This window comes from Panthera leo, chromosome C1 (assembly GCF_018350215.1).
Source record: "Panthera leo isolate Ple1 chromosome C1, P.leo_Ple1_pat1.1, whole genome shotgun sequence".
Taxonomy (NCBI): Eukaryota; Metazoa; Chordata; class Mammalia; order Carnivora; family Felidae; genus Panthera; species Panthera leo.
In genome coordinates this window covers 203,129,327-203,149,921 of record NC_056686.1, presented here as the reverse complement: position 1 = coordinate 203,149,921, position 20,595 = coordinate 203,129,327, and the positions used below count along the sequence as shown (strand labels likewise).

General features: G+C 41.3%; 1 pseudogene; it reads left to right on the top strand.

Annotated features, from left to right (window-relative positions):
* The first annotated feature begins 2,023 nt into the window (after window positions 1-2,023).
* Window positions 2,024-20,166, top strand: LOC122226080 (annotated as a pseudogene).
* The last annotated feature ends 429 nt before the right edge of the window (window positions 20,167-20,595 follow it).

The window sequence follows — 20,595 nt, the reverse complement described above, 5'->3', positions numbered from 1 at the left end:
ACACTTTGAGTAGCAGGGATTCAAAGAAAACCTTAAGTATATCTATGTGCACCAACTGTTCACTATAAAGGTATGATTGTGGCCCAGCTTGCAGACCAAATGACTACAGGATGGATTAGGAAGATGGGAAGAATTTTAAAAGTAGGTTTTAATTGGTGACTTACATACAGAGGACTATATTCTGATCCATTGCATGACATAAAATATCTTTATATGATTTAAAACATTCTTCAAGAAATATGTATACATTTGTGTTCACTTTTTCAGCATATTTCAAAAACTATTTAGTTTTAATTCTATCTGTGCTAATATGAACCTTCGCCATCAGTGCTTTAATATTAAAATAAAAATCCTAGTTCTTGGTTGAATTAGAGCAGATCCAGATTCTGAGGAATGCGGAATCTTATAAAAAATTTGGAGAACTCTTCAAGAAAAAGAATATCCAATTGTGAACACAAACTTAGGTATGAGAGTGAATATTTATTTAGAAAAAAAATAATGTTCAAGGCCTCCCCAAAGTCATTGGCCATGAGGAGACATGTCATGAAAGGAATGTCAGAGTGGATGGGGACAGTGGTCTATATTTTAACTGTAGTTAAAACATCCTTCACTCACTTTACACTCCTAGGGTCTTGGACAGGCCCTGAAGCTGAAGCATTAATAGCTTCACAGTAAATTTGTCCCTGGTTTTAACTTAATCCTTGATTGGCTAGATTATGTCTATTAATATTTTTTCAAGATAAGAAAATTGGCAATATAATCATGGATCTCAAATATTTAAGTAACGAAGAAAGAAAAATGCTATTTTTCCTAAGAAATATACAGAGAAAACATATTGAAAAATATAATAATTTATATTATCTTTGTAAAATGTATTATGTTGCCTATCACGGACAACCTCTGATTTAAAAGTGGTTCCTGTCTGGAAAGCCAGCTGTTTAGAACTCAGAACAGTGCATCTGTTACATAATTAGTTTCTCAGGGCAGCCCACAAAAAGTTTGTTTATTCTACAACATGTGTTCCATAATAATATTGGATGTAAATCTATATTAACAACTTTCTGATACCACAATCTATGAGAATTTCTCTGCTCTGGAATGTTCAGAATGCTTCCAATGGGACAGGGGGTTTCCAGGTGCCCAGAGACATCCCAACCCTCATGTTCCCTGCAAAGAAGGGATAGCAACCACTCTGGCCCAAGTCCGTAGCAGCAGCAATCCCAGATGAAGGCAAGGAAGAAAGCAAAGGATAGGTAGTGAGACCTTCCTGAATCTCCCTCAGATTATCCTCAGTTCAAGCTCAACTCCCCAAGTGTCTTTCTCTTTAAGAACGTCCCAGAATGCAGTCTGTCTCTTTCCCATCTCGTCATCAACTACTTCCAGCTCAGGCCCCCTTCCTTCTGTGGCCAATGGGAGGCAAGACATCTGTTGCCAGCGTCTCTCTGTTTTGCTCATTTGAGGCATGTTAGCAATCTTTGCAATTTTCAAATGTGGTAGTTCTGGAACTTGCAAAGGAAAGGGATTCGAAGGGGAAGTCTCTTTCCCATGCGCAGAGACCCTGGGTAGGGTATATAAGGACAGCAGTATGGTTTTTCTCATTTTATAAGAAAAAGGCAGTCTTAGACCTAGCTTGCCAGGTATATAATCATCGATGTAAAGGCCAGGTGCTAGGATGGGCATGGATAGGGTTTCTCAAATATGAGCATAAGGGATGAATTGATGGGCTAGGACTGGGAAAGCTACTGAGAATGCTAAGCATAGGGGTGGGGTAGTGATAGCAAAGGGGAAGAAGGGTCCTCCCCCCTCCTCCCCCCCCCACCCTTTCTTAGTTCCTCACCTCTAACCAGTTCTACCACCCTGGACACTTCCAGATCCTTGTGGATCGGCATGGAGAAGAGGTGGAGAATGAGGGTCAAGAGAAGAGTAACAGAAAGCCCTCCAGGGTATCAACAATAGAAATCAGAAACAGGGAACAGACAAAGCAGTAGCAACAGAAAAGAAGAGGAGTCTTTGCAACTACGTAATGAAGGAGGCTTTCACCGGCGGCTCGTCCAGCCTTGGGAACATAGATGGCAATTGTGTAGAAAGCAACATCAGACAAGGCTGGAGCAAGAAAGTTGGAAGGATAAGCCCCTCCTCCTTAACATGAGGTTCGGAATGCCCTTGTAAATATTTCTTTTTCCCCATGAAGGATGATACCTTTAACATCTTTATCTTCTGTCCTGACTCAATCCCCTTGTGCATAGAACGAGACGTTACTACCTTCCACAAACACAATTGCCCAGTTACATAAAGTTCTTGACTCCCGGTCAGATTCCAGTCTGAGGAAAACTTGTGCCAAGAAGACAAGTGTCCAAACAGCCTTGGGCTACCAAGCAAGGTGTGTTTGTGTTTTTAGAGAACACCAAGTGAGAACCCCAGGGAAAGCGCAATCCTCACAGGCTCTAGAACTCACACCCTGACCCCGTGATCCAACACCTTGGTTTCATTTCCTGTGCACCCTCCTACTCACTTTAATTAAGGGAAAGCAATTTCTCAACTTTTATTAAAAGATAAACTTGATGTATTTCCCAGAACTATAGTTGTGTCAATTAAATTCTCTTTCATTGCAGGCTACTTAGGTGTGTAGCCAGTAAGTCACATGACCTAAGTATCCCTTTCACTGCCTCCATTTTTCCATCATAGCACACATAGACATGAAACACAAACACATGTTTCCAAAACCCAAGGCTCTCTGGCTTCAGGGTGAGGAAAGTATTATTTTTGTTTAATTTTGTGTCCTTGCCACCTCCAAACGCACACCCTACCCTACACAATTCTGTAAATTCCTTTTCTTCCTCCGATTCCGTCTTCCTGCCCAAATGCCCACCAACAAAGTCTCCAGGCCCAGAAAGTATAGTGAAAGTTCCTCCTCCATCCAGGAATCCTGGGAAGGACCACAATCCCAGAGCCATGCCTCGTTACCATGTCGCCTGCACCAGTGAGGTCTTGACCCCATGTGTGCAGCAACACTGGGATTTCATTCAATAGTCTAGTAACGGTCCTGAGAGGATATGCTGTTGCCCTTGCTTCTGGTGCCAATATGGTGGTCTTGAGTCCCTCTGGTGTCAGCGTCAGCTGTCCCCAGAGGGACCATAATAACCACAGTATCCAAGAGGCTGCATGTACCTTTTGACTTCTTCTCCATCTTGGTATCACCCATAGTTACATCAAGAAGCTCTAAGTAGCAACCCCACCCCCACCCCCACCCCGGATCCCCAAGTTTCGAATTTCTCCTGCTTTTTTTTTCATATATCTCACTTTGCAGGGCCCAAGCACAGACGTGCAGCACAGAACCGCCTAAAGACAATTTCAACCAGAGAAACAACGCTTTCGTTATTGATATGTTTGTTCATTTGGCACTTACTAAGAGCCCACAATCTGCCCACCCCAGTTCCTTGCACCGGATTTACAGGGGTGTACAGGACAAGACCCTGCCTGGAGACCTGTTAATCTGGTGGCAACACAGCTGAATAATGACAGCAGTGTGAAGAGTTGTAGGGTCAGGGAGAGCCAGAGGCAGGTGAAGGTCCAGCATGGGGCTATGAGCAGGGCTCTGAACTCTGGCCCTATCATTCACTAGCTCTGTGGTCCGGATAATTTACTTAATCTCCCTGTACCTCAGTTTTCTCATCTGAAAAATTCTACTGACATCTGGACTTTTGGAAGTAGTGACTAGGGTAAAAATGCATAAGAATCAATTTTGTTTTACTAACTTTGTGAAGTGACTTTAGCTAATCTACTTATAACAGTATACTTTTAACTGCTACTATAAATACATTAGCAAGTAATTATTATTAATGTGTTTTTTTCAAAATATGTAGGATTATCTTTAGTTGCTGGAAATCATGAAAAACAAAGTATTATAAAATAAGCATTAAAACCATAACCCTATTTGAGAGGTGATTAGATATGCAGGAAAAAGAATATTATCTTTAAAAAAATGATACACGCCCCCCAGGAAAGCTTAGTGTAAAGAGAGTCTGTCTGACCTCGGCCCTCTGTTATTTCTACATGGTAACAAGGACTCTGCTAGGTTTGAGACAGTGGGTGGAGAATATTGAACCTGATCTTTTTGTCTTGTGCATATCAACACAACTGTTTGGTAGCCTGCTTTTTTGGCTGTCCAGACAGCTGCGGTCCTATTGGGTAGACCTAGGAGGTCTGTGATGACAAAGTAATTACAACTCCTGTAACAGCAGAAATACATGTTTTATAGCAACTCATTTACTCCACACCAGTGATTTATTACATTTGTATGTGCACACATTTAAGTTTGCCATGACACGAGGATGCTCGGTAATTAATTTGCCAACATAGTTTTGTGTAACGTAATCCAGCCACGCTAAACGCACCACATTTAATAAAGGAAAGCGCTTAGACAGAACTCTGTTCTGCAAAGCCATTTGGTGTGATGGTGAAACGTCAGAAAACCAAAGCAGAAATGTGAAGCAGGAAGCTGAAATCTAAAACAGTGCTACAAATCCCAAAGAGCCCGCCTGTTTGAGCCGTGAAGACTTCCCACCCCAAATGTCAGTGTTCTTGCGTTACATAAAACTGAGTGGCCTCCTGGGAACCTGAAGAGAAATAAAGGAACGTGATTTCTTGTTCTTTCAGCTGACCTACAAATTCATACACGAACTATTAGAGGAGATCACTTGGAATGGAGACATTTGAAGTTCTGGGAGTGCTTCTATTTTGAGCTTCGCTTCTCAGAAGTGACATCATTGTTGGTAGAGCTTACCTCTCCGTGAGAGCTGACAGTTGCCATCTCAGTTCATGAGTGAAATTATTTGTGTTTAGCCTGTTTAGAAAGAAAAAGGGATTCCCATTTTTGTCTTTCTAAATAATACTCGTGATATGCTCTTTTGAGTGGAACATCTCAGAGCAGACCATTTTTCCTCCCTGTAATTAATTGCTGCTGAATTTTTTGTTACCTAGATAAGTTCTTTTTTTTTTTTTAAATAATATTTGAGATCAAAAAGAATCAGATCACTGTCTGTATATGAAACAAATAGTTGCAGGGATGATAATCTATAATAGTGCTGCCTGGGGGCACTTGCGTGGCTCCGTCGGTTGAGTACCTGACTTCGGCTCAGGTATGATCGGCTTATGGGTTCGAGCCCCACTTTGAGGTCTGTGCTGACAGCTCAGAGCCTGGAGCCTGCTTCAGATCCCGTGTCTCCCTCTCTTCCTGCCCCTCCCCTGCTCACGCTCTGTCTCTCTCACTCTTGAAAATAAATAAATAAATAATAAATAAATAAATAAAATAGTGCTGCCTGAATATCCCCTCATGGTTAAAAGTGCTTCAGATAAAGATAGACAGATGCTCACCTCTTCTTCCACCCCGTCCACCTACGCACACAGTCCCTACACACTTCATCCCACCCTCTGTCCACACATCCTCCCTCTGCATGTGCGGAAAATGACCCGCCATCCCTTCCAATATTTGGCACCTATTTCACCAGGGTTGTCCGGAGACTAGCCTATGTAAATTAGTCTGGGAAAAGAGCAACAAATTCCACCTCCTGACGAATGCCATTGCATATCTCCTAGAGAAGTCTTTCGTGATTTATGTCCCTCCCCTGCCCTTATTGACTTGTCTTGTCTTTTGCTAATTGGAATTCCTTCTTGTGTTGATCCAAAAATTCTTGTTTTCTATATTCATTGCCTCCAAATCACTCTGCACATTCTTCAAAAGGCCACATGTCCAGTGTCCCATCTATAGTGCTGACCAAGATACTCCCACCCTTCATTATGCCGTACCGTCATTGCAGAAATCTAAAATCTGGAAAGGTATGCAGATTCTTACATTCCACTGATGCCAAAAACATGCTTTTGTAATCAGAAAAAAACATCGAATAGCAGGTAAATATGTTTACAGCAGCAAATTTGAGACTTAAAGGTGTTGGGAGAGTGTCACTGTAAAGATATTGGTGTGTTTCCAGTCCTTATTTCTGAAGGAGGTGGATAAACACATCACGTTGTCAAGTTCCTACACCAACTAAATACAGCCCCATGCAATGAATAAGAATTGCAACCATTCTTCAATGACATTTAGAAGCATTTTGTATACTTAAACTACTCAATCTTTCCACCTAGAAATATGTCCCTATGTTTATTTGTTTGAGTTAAGTCCCTCAGAGAAATTCTATCATTTTCTGAATAAAACTGAAAAGTTCCCACACTCTTCAAAATCTTTTTTCTGAGCATTTGTGAATGGAATCCAGTCTTCCTATTTTCCACACAGGTTATGGCTGGTGTATTTGAGAGATATTATGCTTTATCTATTAATTTTTTTACTGAACCGTAATTAGTCCTAATGGTTCTTCAGTCAAGCCCACATTTTTGCCAGGTGAGAACAAAGATGGAGACATGAATGCCAAACAACTAAAAATGCAAGAGAAGACAGAAGCAAAGAAAAGATAACATTCAAGATGTTGGGAGGGCCTCCTTGGTCTATGTGTACGTATAGATAGAGACAAGGAGAAGTTGAATGATATTTTTGGCCTTCTGTTTTGGCACGTCTTTGGATGCCCAGCTTACATTGTTAGTGTATGCCACGTGATAAGTTCCCAATTAATGTTTGTTAAAAGAGTGAATATAAATTATAAAGCAGAATTTGAACAAATGAGAAGTCATACCCACCTTGTATTCACAAAAGCACTAGCTTCCTCTGTATACAAAAGAGCGATGGTGGGGAATCTACCCCCATAAAAGGCAAAAGAATGTTGAATTGCTCAAACAGGGGCACTAATCCATGAATTCCGTTTGGTGCTGACAGATCTGGGATCTTAAATGGTGACATACATCAATTATGGACTCAAAGGTAAGTAAAATTCACATTTTGAATCAAGAATTTCAACAGAAACGAATCTGCCAAAGACGTGTGTTCTGGGATGAGTGGTTACTAGGAAATGGGGCAAAGGTCTTTGACATGATCACAGCAGCAGCGGGACACAGAGTAGGCACCACTCAGGTCAGAGCCCACTCCCCTTATTTTAGGTGAAAGGCTAATCAAACTAGCCTTTTAAAGATAAGGGTGGCTGGGTGGCTCAGTCGGTTAAACGTCCAACTCTCAATCTCGGCTCAGGTCATGATCTCACCTTTTGTGAGTCTGAGCCCCGCATCAGCTTCTGCACTGACAGGGAAGAGTCCACTTGGGATTCTCTCTCTCCCTCTCTCTCTGCCCCTCCCCCTCTCGTGTTTTCCTTCCCTCTCCCTCTCTCTCTCTCTCTCTCTCATAAATAAATAGGCATTTAAAAAATATATAGTGAAAACTACTAATTTGTTAACATAAAACTACATTCCTCTGGGTGAGGGTTACACCTTAAATGGCAATATGAGCATTTTCAGGTATTTTAAGATAATAAATAAACATGGGTTGAAAAGATATAATTATTATAATCAGTCATTAATTTAATTAAGCCACTCTAGTCTGTTCATTCTACAGAAGTTTGTCGCCCAAGGAAGTAAAGTTCTTAATAAACTCTCAGCTGTTAATCCTTCTAGATACCATAAGAAAGTGAAAACCTCTCAAATTCAACCAAAATATTTTGTTTTCCTGGGAAAACTTCCTAATTCCTAGGTTCATTAAGCTTGTTCATTTCTGGGCAATCTGTGCCCGCATGCGCACACGGGTGTGCATGCGTGTGTGTGTGTGTGTGTGTGTGCGCGCGCGTGTGTGTTTCGCAAGCTCAAAGAAAAGTCTCCATGAACCTGTTTCGAATTAATTTGTGCATCAATCTGTGCAGGAAGATTTCTTTATTTGATAAAAGAAGGTGGGGGGGAAGACATCCCATTGACTTAAAAGTTTTGACTAATTTCTAACCGTGCCTGAGGAGTTTCCACTCTGTCATCCAATCAACAAAGGATTTGTGACTCTTTTCAGTGTGCCTGAGATTACACAGACAAATTACTTAAGAGCCCAAGGAGATTATCTCTAATTGGCATAAAAAGGATTTGGCATTAAAAACAAAACTCTCTGAAACTCTGACAGCGTTTGGTGCCCAAAGGGTAAGGCAGTGCCCCATGTGGAAACACTGTGGAAATAAATACATCAGCTATGATAGGTGGCCTTTTGAGGTCTTATTTAGAGTTGAGATTTACTTTGCTTTCACTGCCTCACAGCACCGTGTCATACTTGCTGAATGAGGGCAAATGATAGACACATCTTGGCAGACCCCCATCGTAATGCTTGCCTTTGTTATAGCTAATTAATTCTCATTATTTATGAAATACAAATACCAGTGCCCACTACAAGACAATATGAAATACTTGTTGTTTGGATAATGAAGAGGCCACAGATTGAAGACATTTGGGGAGGCAGGGAGAGGGGCAGAGAGATGAGGTTCGCACTAGCAGATAGGTAGGAATACGTAGCGGTGAATTTCACCAAGTATTTAGCTAATGCTTATAATACAAGTCACTGGGGGCACCTGGGTGGCGCAGTCGGTTAAGCGTCCGACTTCAGCCAGGTCACGATCTCGCGGTCCGTGAGTTCGAGCCCCGCGTCAGGCTCTGGGCTGATGGCTCGGAGCCTGGATCCTGTTTCCGATTCTGTGTCTCCCTCTCTCTCTGCCCCTCCCCCGTTCATGCTCTGTCTCTCTCTGTCCCCCCCCAAAAAAAAAAAAAAAAAAAAAAAAAATACAAGTCACTGGATTAGGTAATGGGCTGCTATCAGAGTCACTGTTCTCAATGGGTTTCAAATCCCAAGAAGAAAATAGGATAGGCTTGTCATAAAACTGAATAAAATCGCATGGAAAATGTAATAGAAAAATCCTACGAGAAAATTAACAAAGTTGGGTAAGCCATTAGAAATCATTTAATGAAAATCATTTGTTTTGTGGTTGAGGAAACTGAGGCCCAGAAAGACAAAGTGTCTTACTTATGGCCACACGGACAGCCAGCTAGTCTGGGCAAGAACATGGATTTTAAATTTTTTTTTTTATGTTTATTTATTTTTGACAGAGAGAGAGAGACAGAGCATGAGTGGGGGAGGGGCAGAGAGAGAGAGGGAGACACAGAATCTGAAACAGGCTCCAGGCTCTGAGCTGTCAGCATAGAGCCCGACGCGGGGCTCGAACTCACAGACCGCGAGATCATGACCTGAGCGAAGTCGGACGCTCAACCGACCGAGCCACCCAGGCGCCCCAAGAACACAGACTTTATATTCTTACCAGTATACCACACTGCCTTACAGGACATACGTACTAGCAATTAATAATATAAAAGATAAGTATATGAGTTTAGGAGAGAGAGTAATGTCTATAACAGTGTACTCAGAAAGAATTACTGAAGGGATAACTTTAAATATATAAAAGGCAAGCAAGTAAACAACAAAAATCAGACCTTGAAGAAAAGGTCCACCTTCAAAGAGCGAAATGGAAGGAAAGGGAGTGGGCCAGGGGAAGAACATGAGAATGGGCTTAGATGCGGGGGACAGAACCATGCTTAGGACACAGTGGAGACTCGAGAGAAAGGGGGCACAGGGTTAAAGGAGCCCCATGTAAGGGCAGTGGGAGTGAAAAGATGCAGCAAACATCTCCCCCTTCGAATCCTCCAGGGCAAACTTTGGTTTTGGAATTCTCTGTTGAGGCCAATGGTGCTCAATCAATCCAGTCCCCTCATTAGCCCCTACACACCCATGTTCCTTCCTAAACTTTTGCCTTTGCTCATGCAGATCTTTTCTTTAAGTTCAAGGGCAAATAGAAAGCCTTAAAGCCTTAAAATGTCCCGGATCCTAGGACCCACATAAGGCTCTGTTTCCTGAACCATGTGGAGTACTGGCTGAACTACAATCATATAGACTGGAAGCTTTTAACAGATAGATGTCATATCTTGCACTTACTGTGTGTCGTTGTGCATGGTCACAGCAATAGTAGGCATGCTGTGGGCCCTTAATTGCCACTTGGCCAAATAATGAAAAAAAGCAGCTTTTCCAACGGACCTGTTCTCAAGTCCTTGTCGCATACTCACAGGTTGTCACCTTAGCGGCAAAATGATGATGGTGATGATGATAATGGTCAGGATGAGGACGCCAGTGGTGGTAGTGGTGGTGGTGACAGTAATCACACTAATGACAATAGCAGCTAACATTTCTTGGGGACTTTCAATATGCCAGTTACTCTTCAGAGCACTAACATGTATAACTCCATTTAACACTTGACAGAATCTTGAGATGCATACTGTTATAATCACTTTACAGTAGAAGAAAATTAGGCGCCAAATTCTGATCACAAAAAAAGCCCCCCAAAACTTTTATGCAGAAAGTTCCCTTTTATGGCTGTGACATATGGACTGGTGTTTATTTTAAATTCTGATTTCCATAAGATAATTGGGGTTAAATATTCTTTTCTTTAAACAGTACTCCAGGGGCACCTGGGTGGCTCAGTCGGTTAAGCGTCCAACTGACTTCAGCTCAAGTCATGATCTCACGTTTTCCTGAGTTCGAGCCCCGCATCGGGCTCTGTGCTGACAGCTGGGAGCCTGAAGCCTGCTTCGGATTCTGTGTCTCCCTCTCTCTGTTCCTCCCCCGCTCGCACTCTGTCTCTCTCTCTCTCTCTCTCTCTCTCTCTCAAAATGAATAAAGATGAAAATAAAAAGAGTATTCCATGCATACATTGTTTCTCTCCTTCCACATGAAGCAGGTAGGATAGTTAAAAAATGCTAACCACCCATCAGGCAGGAATATCAGACTTTAACTATAGATTTTTGACTCTCAGCTCTGTGCGGAAGGGCATCCTATTAGATTATGGCTCTGTCTTATCCCTCACCACCACTCTTGCCCCTAGAGTAAGAAGAGTAACGTATCTTACCGGAAGGTTTAGGAGAAGGATCTGAGCATGTGTGGTTCGGCGCCTTCCTCTTCCTTTTCATAACAGCGCATCTGGAAACTTGGATCACCTCTTCCAACCTCAGTTTAACAGAGTGGACCCAGCTGACGAGCTGGGGGAGAGCCACAGTTGGAGGTGTGTAATTCTAAAGTTCAGTATTAAGTAGTACAGGGTTGCCACATACCCAAACCAAGATTTCAACAGCTCCGCTGGATACGCAACTGACATTTTGGTCCCTATGTGCTAGACTCCTTGTATAGCTCTCATTGGTTCTGCAATTGCTCGTGGCAGATGGGTGCTTCCTAAAAACTGAGCCGTGAACCAAAAGATGTCTCTACATAGAAGAGAATTTGCAATAAGAATGCAAACTTAAACTTAAGTACAAAGCTTTAATTCTGTATTTAGCACATAATTTTGCTAAGCGATATTTTATTTAATCCTTGAATTCCAGGAATGGGACTACCCTCGAATCTATTACATCAAATGCTTTCATACAAATTATATCGTTGAAGAAACAGTTTGGACTCTCTGGCAATGTATCCACACCTGTTGGTACAGTTCTTTCTTTCCCAGTAGGATGGGTGTACCACTAAGAAGATTATACCAGATAAATACTTTGGTTTGTTTGTTTGTTTGTTTTTAAAGCTTATTTATTTATTTTGAGAAAGAGAGAGCGCAAGCGAGCAGGGGAGGGACAGAAAGAGGGGGAGAGAGAATCCCAAGCAGGCTCCGCACTGTCAGCGCATCAGCATGGGGGGCGGGGGTGGGGGGGAGGGGAAGTGTGCTCAAAATCACAAACCCTGAAATCATGACCTGAGCCAAAAATGAAAAGTCAGAAGTTTAACCAACTGAGCCACCCATTCACCCCCCAAATACTTATTAACAACATGAAATGACAAACCTAACCTAAGAAAAGACTCTCTGTTAACGAGTAAATGTCATTCTCAAATGTTTCTGTATTAAGAGATCACACTAGAATCTACTATAATAGTACCTATTATAATGTTATGCTATGTCAACCATACCTATATCGCCACAGTTAAGGGGGCGATTTTTTTAATTTGTTTTCTTTAATAAAAAAATGATAATTCCTAGTTCTTTCATTTAAGAGAGACATTAGCAAAATGTAACAATGTTATGTTTGGGGATTCTTTTAACATTTTTAAGCCCCAGACTGGCAAGAACAAAGAATCACTTTGCTAACTAATGTATTAAATATGTTGTCTATTTATATAGTAATTGTTTGATGGAAAATTCATCTCTTTTGTTCCTTCTTATCTTTTCTTTCCTCTTGTCCATGCAGTATATTTATGAATTATGCATGTGAACATAATTAAAAGTAACAATTGGTGAATTGTACTCCATGGACATTGTTCCATGTTTCAAGTCTTATTTAGACTGAATCAAATTTATGCAAAGAGAAGAGCTTATAATTAAATTCATCACCATCTTTCCTGGGAAGGTTTCTTTTATGTAAAATGCATTGCTTGCTAGAGGCTGTTTTTCTGACCAAAGGCTTTGCGCGGCATCTTTAAAAAAAAAATCAGTGGATAATTTAACAGCGCCCCCCCATCCCTTTCTCCAGATGAAAGTTTCATGTAACTGGTTATCCATCATCCTTGATCTCTACAGTTTGGTTAGTCTGAAGACCATGTAGAACGTTCAAGAATCCACTCCCACTGTGGTTCTGTTATTTGCAAATGAGGAACAGATACAATATGGCAAATGGTCGAATGAGATCAATTCTTAAAATGTTCTCCTTTGATTACTCTCAGGAGCTCCCGCAGTCACTTTTCATCTTTTGTTTGCTTGTTTGTTTTCATGTTTTAGTACAAGAATCCTGGAAAAGGAAAGAGACAACCGAGACTCTTAGAAAGACCATCCACAGGAATATTTTATTCTATAAGGAAAGAAAAAATAAAAAATAAAAAGGATTACTGCAAACATTAGCCCGACTCCACACTTCTTTCTTCCCCATTCACATTTCTCAAAGTATTCTTTCTTTAGGAAAATACCTTTTATTAAGTGATTCTGTTATTTTAAGCTACGATCCAAACCCCCAGTTTAGTGTCGCGAGCACACGTACCGAGAATCATCTACACTCCACCATCTATTAAAGCCGAGAATATTCCTCGCAGAGCCTGTCCCCATATTTTACTAGCACATACCTGGATAGTCTTTCTCTGTGTTGACCTAGGTCATCCTTAGCAATTTCCTTCTCTACACTTATTATTTTCCTGAAACAGAAAATCCCTCTGTAAAGATACCACATGATGAATTTGTAGGAAGGAACTGACTATTCCCTTTCACTGTCAACAAACAATCATTTCTGATTCAAAGTCAATTTCTCTGCAGTGTGACAATGTCATGGGATGGATAGATCTGAAGAAACGTCAGATTTGCTCTTAGGCTCAGGGAAGAATGTGAGTGCAAGCACTGTAGCTTGGCCTGCTGTTTTTAAACGTAGTTTGATATTCTCTTCCCTTCCTCCCTCTGCTCTTCTCTTCTCCCATGACTTGAAAAATGTCACATTTAAAAGCTTTGGCTGGCCCACGGTGTCACCCCCTGATCCATCATCATCTTCTCAGCTCATCTTTCTCTCTATTAAATAGAAGATATTTATATTTCTAGATGAAATGGGAGAAACCTAGGCCTGATGAACAGCTTCCTGTTGTCATTATTACCGGGTAGGATATGATTGGAGGGAGTTCAGCCATGATCTAGTGTTATTGCCTTCTGTTGTGCTGACTGGAAACAATCACTCCTAACCACATACTGTACAGTTTATTTTTAAGAATTAAACTGTTAATTAAAGAGACGGATAATGAAGACAGGAAGCATGCCCCGAAAGGTGGTGACAGATGTCACAGGCTGCAGGTGCTAACGTCTGTTGAGAAGACACATGAATTTCTTAAATTATCTCATATCTCCAAATAGTTGAATGAAGTCAATGATTGTAGATCTTGGGGGACAGAATCAGTTGTTTGAAACAAGCACTGCCTCTATTTACAACGGAACCCCCTTGGAGATGGGAAAGGCAGCAATTTTCCACCAGATTCTGGAGCGTGGCCATATTGTGGCCCTTTGAAATGTCCCAACAAGTTCAGGAGATGACCTTAGGAGATACCCAAACATGGCATTAAATACTCTGAATCACATGGTGAGAAAAACGTTATTTTATTTTTAGTCTTTCTTCTTATATCCAAGAGTCAGTCTCGGGTAGTTGGAGTATTTCTTTAACATCACCCATCATGGTCTAATCTTCCTTTTTCATAGAGACAAAAGACTCTGAACCTTCTGATAGTACCCAGGTACAATTTAGGAATATCAGTTTACACTTTATTTGCTTTGTCATTATCTTCCATTTATTATAAGCAAAACTTATTTCATTTGTGGTAATCATATGAAGTTTCCTTTTAAAATAAACTAGTTTAAGAGAAAGGGAGGAAAGAAGACAGAAAGAGAAGGAGAGAGAGAAAGAGAGAAAGAAAGAAAGAAAAAGAAAGAGAGAAAGAGAGATGTCAATTTAAATAAATATATAGCTAGTAGCAGACATGATACGCATATGTAACAAAATAATTCAAGAAGAAAAGACCTAATGTGAGCACGTGGAAAAAAATTGTTAAGGTTTTATACAAATGACTGAAGTTTGGCAAAGGCTGGTCTAGCAGGGATTTGTGTCAAAAACCACACAAAGGACTCAAGTAAGTCCCAAGTGCGATGCTAAAGATATCAGAGAAAAATATGGAAATGAAACCGGTATTAAGCCTACAAGGAAAAATCGCCCGGTGTTTCAAGAGCTATTTTTAGAGGGTCTAAGACCTGTTGTTTATTAAAGACATTGGTTTTCTTTATTCCAAAGAAAAAAGAAAGAACAAAAGGTGTTCAACAAAAGTAAGGAAAACAGGAGTTAACAAAATTTGATCCCTTGCCTCCCATACATTCTATTCAAAGTGACTCATCCTGAAACTTACAAAAACAAGTGAATTTTGACTGGAAATAGAAGGTCAAAAGTCAGGGATTTATTTTCAGTTCATTGGACACTTGGTAGAGAGATGGATAAGGCTGTCTGATAGAGAGGACTAGAGCCTGCTTTGGAAGACCCTGATCTGGGGAAGAGGATTTTCTCTTCTTTTTTGGAGCCATCACCACCCTAGGCTCTCCAGCCTCTAAGACCTCAGAGGTTGTGTTAACCGCTGTATCTCCAGGGTCTAATTCATGTCTTGCCTATAGCGGGCACTCAGAAGTCTTGAACGAGGGAATAAATGAATGAACAAAGGCACTGGGTCTCCATATAGGACCCATTCGAGTGAAATGTAACGAGAGGAAAGAAAAAAGCACTTCCTCCCTCAGAAAAGAGTAACCAAACTCCTGAAGTCGACAATTTGTTTTTTCTTCCCTCTGTTAACCTTAAAAGTGAAGGTCATAATCAATGCAGTTCAGCCATCCGCTTTACACTCAGTGCACGAGTTTTGTTCATCCCTCTGTGAAGCTGAAAAGATTATAATGAAAATGCCCAAAGAAAGAAGGGAGGGACAATTGTAAATAGTTTTCTCTGACAACTGGTATCAGCATTTTCTCATAGCCTTGCATTTATTCAGACGAAAATGACAAATGTATTACAATGAATAGATGAGATCTTTCTGTCTGGATATGGCATAAAAATAAAACAATACTGTACTGATTTTTGTCTCTGAGTATTGTCTTCCTCGTCCAATTGCTGAACGTTGGCAGAGCTGTTAACACCATTGATAGGAAACAAAGCAAAACTTGGGAGAGATTCTGCAGCCCGGGGCTTGTGAATGTCTGGGATTTACAGCTCAGCTTGATAACGCTGTCAGACTCTTCTGGCTTCAATATCCTGCCAGCTACCATGGGGGCTTTTTTCTCTTCATGAAAGCGCACCTTTCCCTGAAGGTCACACATTTACAGTTTCTTAAAGAGATCCCTACTGGTCATGGGACTCCTTTAGGTTTGAGGAGCCTCCTGGGTGCTTTGAAGTATGGCTTCTTGCACGCTGCCCTGCAGCCCCCAGGAATGGAGCTAAAAACCAGAGAAATGGACTGTTCCGAATTGAAAGGACCCCCGGCATTCCACCACGGAGTCCCTTCTACCTTCTTCCCAGAGCCCCCCGGTCTAGCTGCCACTGAAAACTTCTCACCAGCTTTCGGGAAGACATCAACCCACCTTCGTGAAAGTTTTATGCATGCTTAAATATATCCTAAGCAGGCATGAGGGCAATTAAATCAGGTCTGTATCATACAGCACTCTGGATAGATAACCAACTTAAAATATTCCCCAGCCTGTGCCCTACATTTGAGTTTTTAATATGAGCACGGTAACTTTTCCCATTCTGGAAGTGATCGGCAAGAGTCCAATCATCCCCCACTGCTCCCCAAACCACTGGCAGGAGGGAGCTTCATTTCCTGATGAATCATCCAAACCGACCCTGGAGAGCTTTCCAGGCCAAATGAGCCAAGGCCAAGTTCTCTCAGCACTCGGTGCCTGCAATCATTCACATCATGAAAAAGGAAGCGAGAGCCTGTTCTGTGGATGATTTGGGGATGTGCTTCCGTTACCTTTCTCCTGGTTTTCCTTGGTCTCTTGTTTTATCCTCTTTGGCCCATCGTGCAAGGAGACTGCAACTTTTAAGCCCTGCGATATCTTTTCAAAGGAGCCTGAGTAAGAGGACTCTTCAGGGATGGTGACCTGGCTGAGATACCCACGGAAAATCACCCAATATTGCAAGATTCCCATCAGAGGCAGCAGAGTGTCCTGAGAAGAACACAGGCATTGGAATCAAACAGATGCGGATGTGATGCCAAGCTGTCCTCACCTTAGCTACACAGCATACTTTGGAACTCTATTTTCTCATTCGTAAGTGGGAAGAAGGGACATGATGTACATAAAGTATCTCGTATATAGATGCCAACTGTGATCATGGTACTGTCTCAGTCCTTTATCCGTGAGAAAGAATATTTTTTGAAGTATATTTTGTCCTACTCTGTCCTACTCTGTTTTGTCCTACTCCGTCCTACTCTGTTTTGTCCTACTCTGTTTCCAAACAGAATCTGCTTGATTCTGCCTTGAACATACAAGGTTTTTCTAGCTTTTCAATTAATTCCCCTGGAATTAAAGTTTATGAGAACAAGTCATTCTTTTCCTAATTGCTGTACCAGCTACTAGACCATTACTTCGCACACAGTTGTAGCTCAAAATAGCTGTTGGTAGGTCCACTTAATACTCAACGTTTTGAGCAATACTGTTCCTTCAGGTAGAATCAGAATTCCTTCCCAGAATCCCAGAGGCTCACATTTGAGACTGCTGATCTCTTTCAGGCTGTGTCCGCTATCTCCAACCAGATTGGAGTCTTTGGACAGCAAGAATGTCTCGCGTTTCTTTAGTTACCTCCTGGCCAGCACATCAGACACAGCCAGGATAGGTTAATATTGACCCTGACAAATTCTTCTTATAAGAAACTGCTGTGGCTTTGGGAGATATCTCCTCCAAGTCTTATTTCTGCCAAGGCACTTGGTTTTTCTTATTTGCAATTAATTACAGACTCTACATTGTCATTCTAACCTCTCCGCTTATTGGATACTATAAAAAATTTCCAATTCAGTCGATACACACACACACACACACACACACACACACACACACACCCATAAAACTAAAATGGACTTTTTAATTGGGATTCCTTTTAAAAAGGCAAATAGTAGTCTACTTTTTACTCCCTGTTTAGTTTTTTTGGAGTTACTAGCCGTATTTTTATTTTTTGCAAGGTGTATCAATTATCCTCACGATAGAAGATGCATCCTGAAGAAACGTCAGAGCTTCTGAAAACTCCACTCCCATCCTTCTGACTTCATCGGGAGACCTCTGAGGAATCAGAATTGCTATTTAAAGTGGACACACTCCCATAATTCATCTTTCTCCTACTGCTGCAGAGTAAAGCCGTGATGATCAATCACTTAGAGATGAATCTACCTTTTCCCTCCTTGACTGAATATGAGGAAATAGCAATGAGCATGCATCAAATATTGACTACAGAGATAAGAACTGTGTTCTGTGGGGGAAAAAATGCTTTTTCAGTATTATGCTCATGACATATTTAGGACATCTATTTTATCATTTTTTGGGGCCGTACAGATCCCCTTCTAAAACATGCTTGGAATATCAAGGAATGATTTTATGTATCTATCACATAAGTATATCTGGATAATCAATTCATACCCATTTCCCATGGCTTTTGAGACAGTCTCTCATGTGAAGGAGTCAGCATTTCTAACATCTTTCTTCCCATAGGGATGAATATGAAGCCAGAAGAATCTTGCCAGAATATCCGCAGGTTTCTTCGACACATTTCCTTTCCTACCCTAGCCCCTTTCAAACCTAATTCAAGGACAAACACACATTCCTCAGAAACATGTGGAGGACACACAGCAAGGATACTGCTTTGAATGGAAGTTTCCGTTGGATAGACCAAAGGGGCAATTGTTCTTACCACCCTTAAGAAGTGTTCTCATTCCTCTTCTATGGCTGGAAAAGAAAAAGCTTCTGCTATATTTCACTTCGATAAAGGACAGTTTCAACTCACAAAAGGCAAGTGGGACCAGGACAGGATAAAGTAAGAGTGACCCACTAACATAGTGTCAGAAATTGGCAAACTCTTTTCAAAAATCAAAAACTCAAAGTTAATAGCGGTTTTATTCAAATAAAAGTCTGTAGAGTACTTCTGCTTCTGGACAAAATTAAAAAGAAGGGATTAACTTTATCTCCCACCTGAAACTACTAAGGAAACTGGACAAAATATATGAAATAATGTTCTTCAAGACCCTGAGTATTAGCCAACAAAGGATAGCAATTCCTGAGAAACAGGATACAAATAAAGTGAGCCCTAAGACTGCCTTAGCTCACTGCCTTAAAGAGTTTCCAGGCTGTGGTATAGAGAAGGAGAACCCAAGTGATCCCAGGAGACTCTCTAAGTTGAGAGAACAGAGCTGAGAGTTTCGGGACACCAATGTTGCCAGCATTCACATGCTAGAGAAGACAGAGTTGCAGAGAGAGAACTCTGGAGATCTGCAAAGGATTCTCCTTGGCAATTCAGAAAAGTAATGATCAGTGCAATACACATGAAAAGCTACCAAAAGTCAGGGAAAGAACCACTTAAAACAATCAGAAGTAATGGTACCCTGTGTTCATAAAAGCCTGGGAACAGTCCGTTTTCACCAGCCAGCCTGGAAACCCCATAGTTCACAGATCATTGCATAGAGTACCCAGGAGATTTTTTGGCTCTGTAGGGGGAATGATTAGTCCCAGACTAAATAATACACTTGCACTACCTAGCAAGTCTAAAATGCAAGAATCAAACTATTACCAAGTAACTTACCTGTGCCCCATAACAAATTTGAAAAACAATTATAAGTAGGGGCACCTGGGTGGCTCAGTCGGCTGAGCGTCCCACTGCATCTCAGGTCATGATCTCACAGCTCGTGAGTCTGAGCCCCGCGACGGGCTCTGTGCTGACAGCTCGGAGCCTGGAGCCTGGAGTCTGCTTCAGATTCTGTGTCTCCCTCTCTCTCTGCCCCTAACCCACTCGTATTCTGTCTCTGTCTCTCTCAAAAATAAATAAACATTAAAAAAAATTATAAGTACACGAAAGTATCCAGCATGCAGCAAGGTAAAATTCGCAATATCATCATCCAATAAAAAATAAATAAAATTAAAATAAAGAAAAACAGACGAGGCACACAAAGAAGCAGGAAAAACAAGGCCTACGATAGAGGAAAAATTAACCAAAACAAAGCCCAAATGATAAGGATGTTAAAATAGGGGACAAGCCCTTCTGAGGAAGCCAAGGCTTGTGTTGGGGTGAGGCCCTCCTTTCATCCAGCGACTTGGAACCAGTGCCCGCTCAGCACACCCAACACCGCGCCAACAACACGATCTCCATGTCTGAGCTCGCCTGCATCTACTTGACCCTCATCCTGCATGACATGAGGTGATGGTCCTGGAGGATAAGATCAATGCCCTCATTAAAGCAGCGGGTGTAAATGTTGAAACTTTCTGGCAGGTCAGTCTTGTTTGCATAGGCCCTGGCCAATGCCAACATGGGGAGCCATATGCAGTATAGGGGTTGGTGGACCCCCCCCCAGCAGCTGGTTCTGCATCAGCAGGAGGTCCTTCCCCCTCCACCACTGCTGCCCCAACTGAGGAGAAGAAAGTGGAAACAAAGAAAGAAGAATCAGAGGAGTCTGAGGATGACATGAGCTTTGTTCTTTTTGACTAAATCTCTTCCATAACCTGTTCAATAGAAAACTGAACTCTTAAAAAAAAATTAGCAGACAAGGATATTAAAATAGCTATTATAACAATATGTCTCATGTTCCAAAAAGTAAGCAGAAAAAGGGAGATTTTTTTTAAAAGATCCAAATTGAACTTCCAGAGGTGAAAATTACAATGCCTGAGATGAAAAATATACTGGATGAGATTTATGGCAGACTGGATATTGAAGAAGAGATTAGTGACTTCGAAGACACAGCAATAGAGAAAAAAAAAGTTTAATAAAACAAAGAAAAAAACAATTTTCATTTTTTAATGTTTATTTATTCTCTCTTTGAGAGAGAGAGAGTGAGACAGGGCATGAGCAGGGGAGGGTCAGATAGAGAGAGAGACACAGAATCCAAAACAGGATCCAGGCTCCAAGCTGTCAGCACAG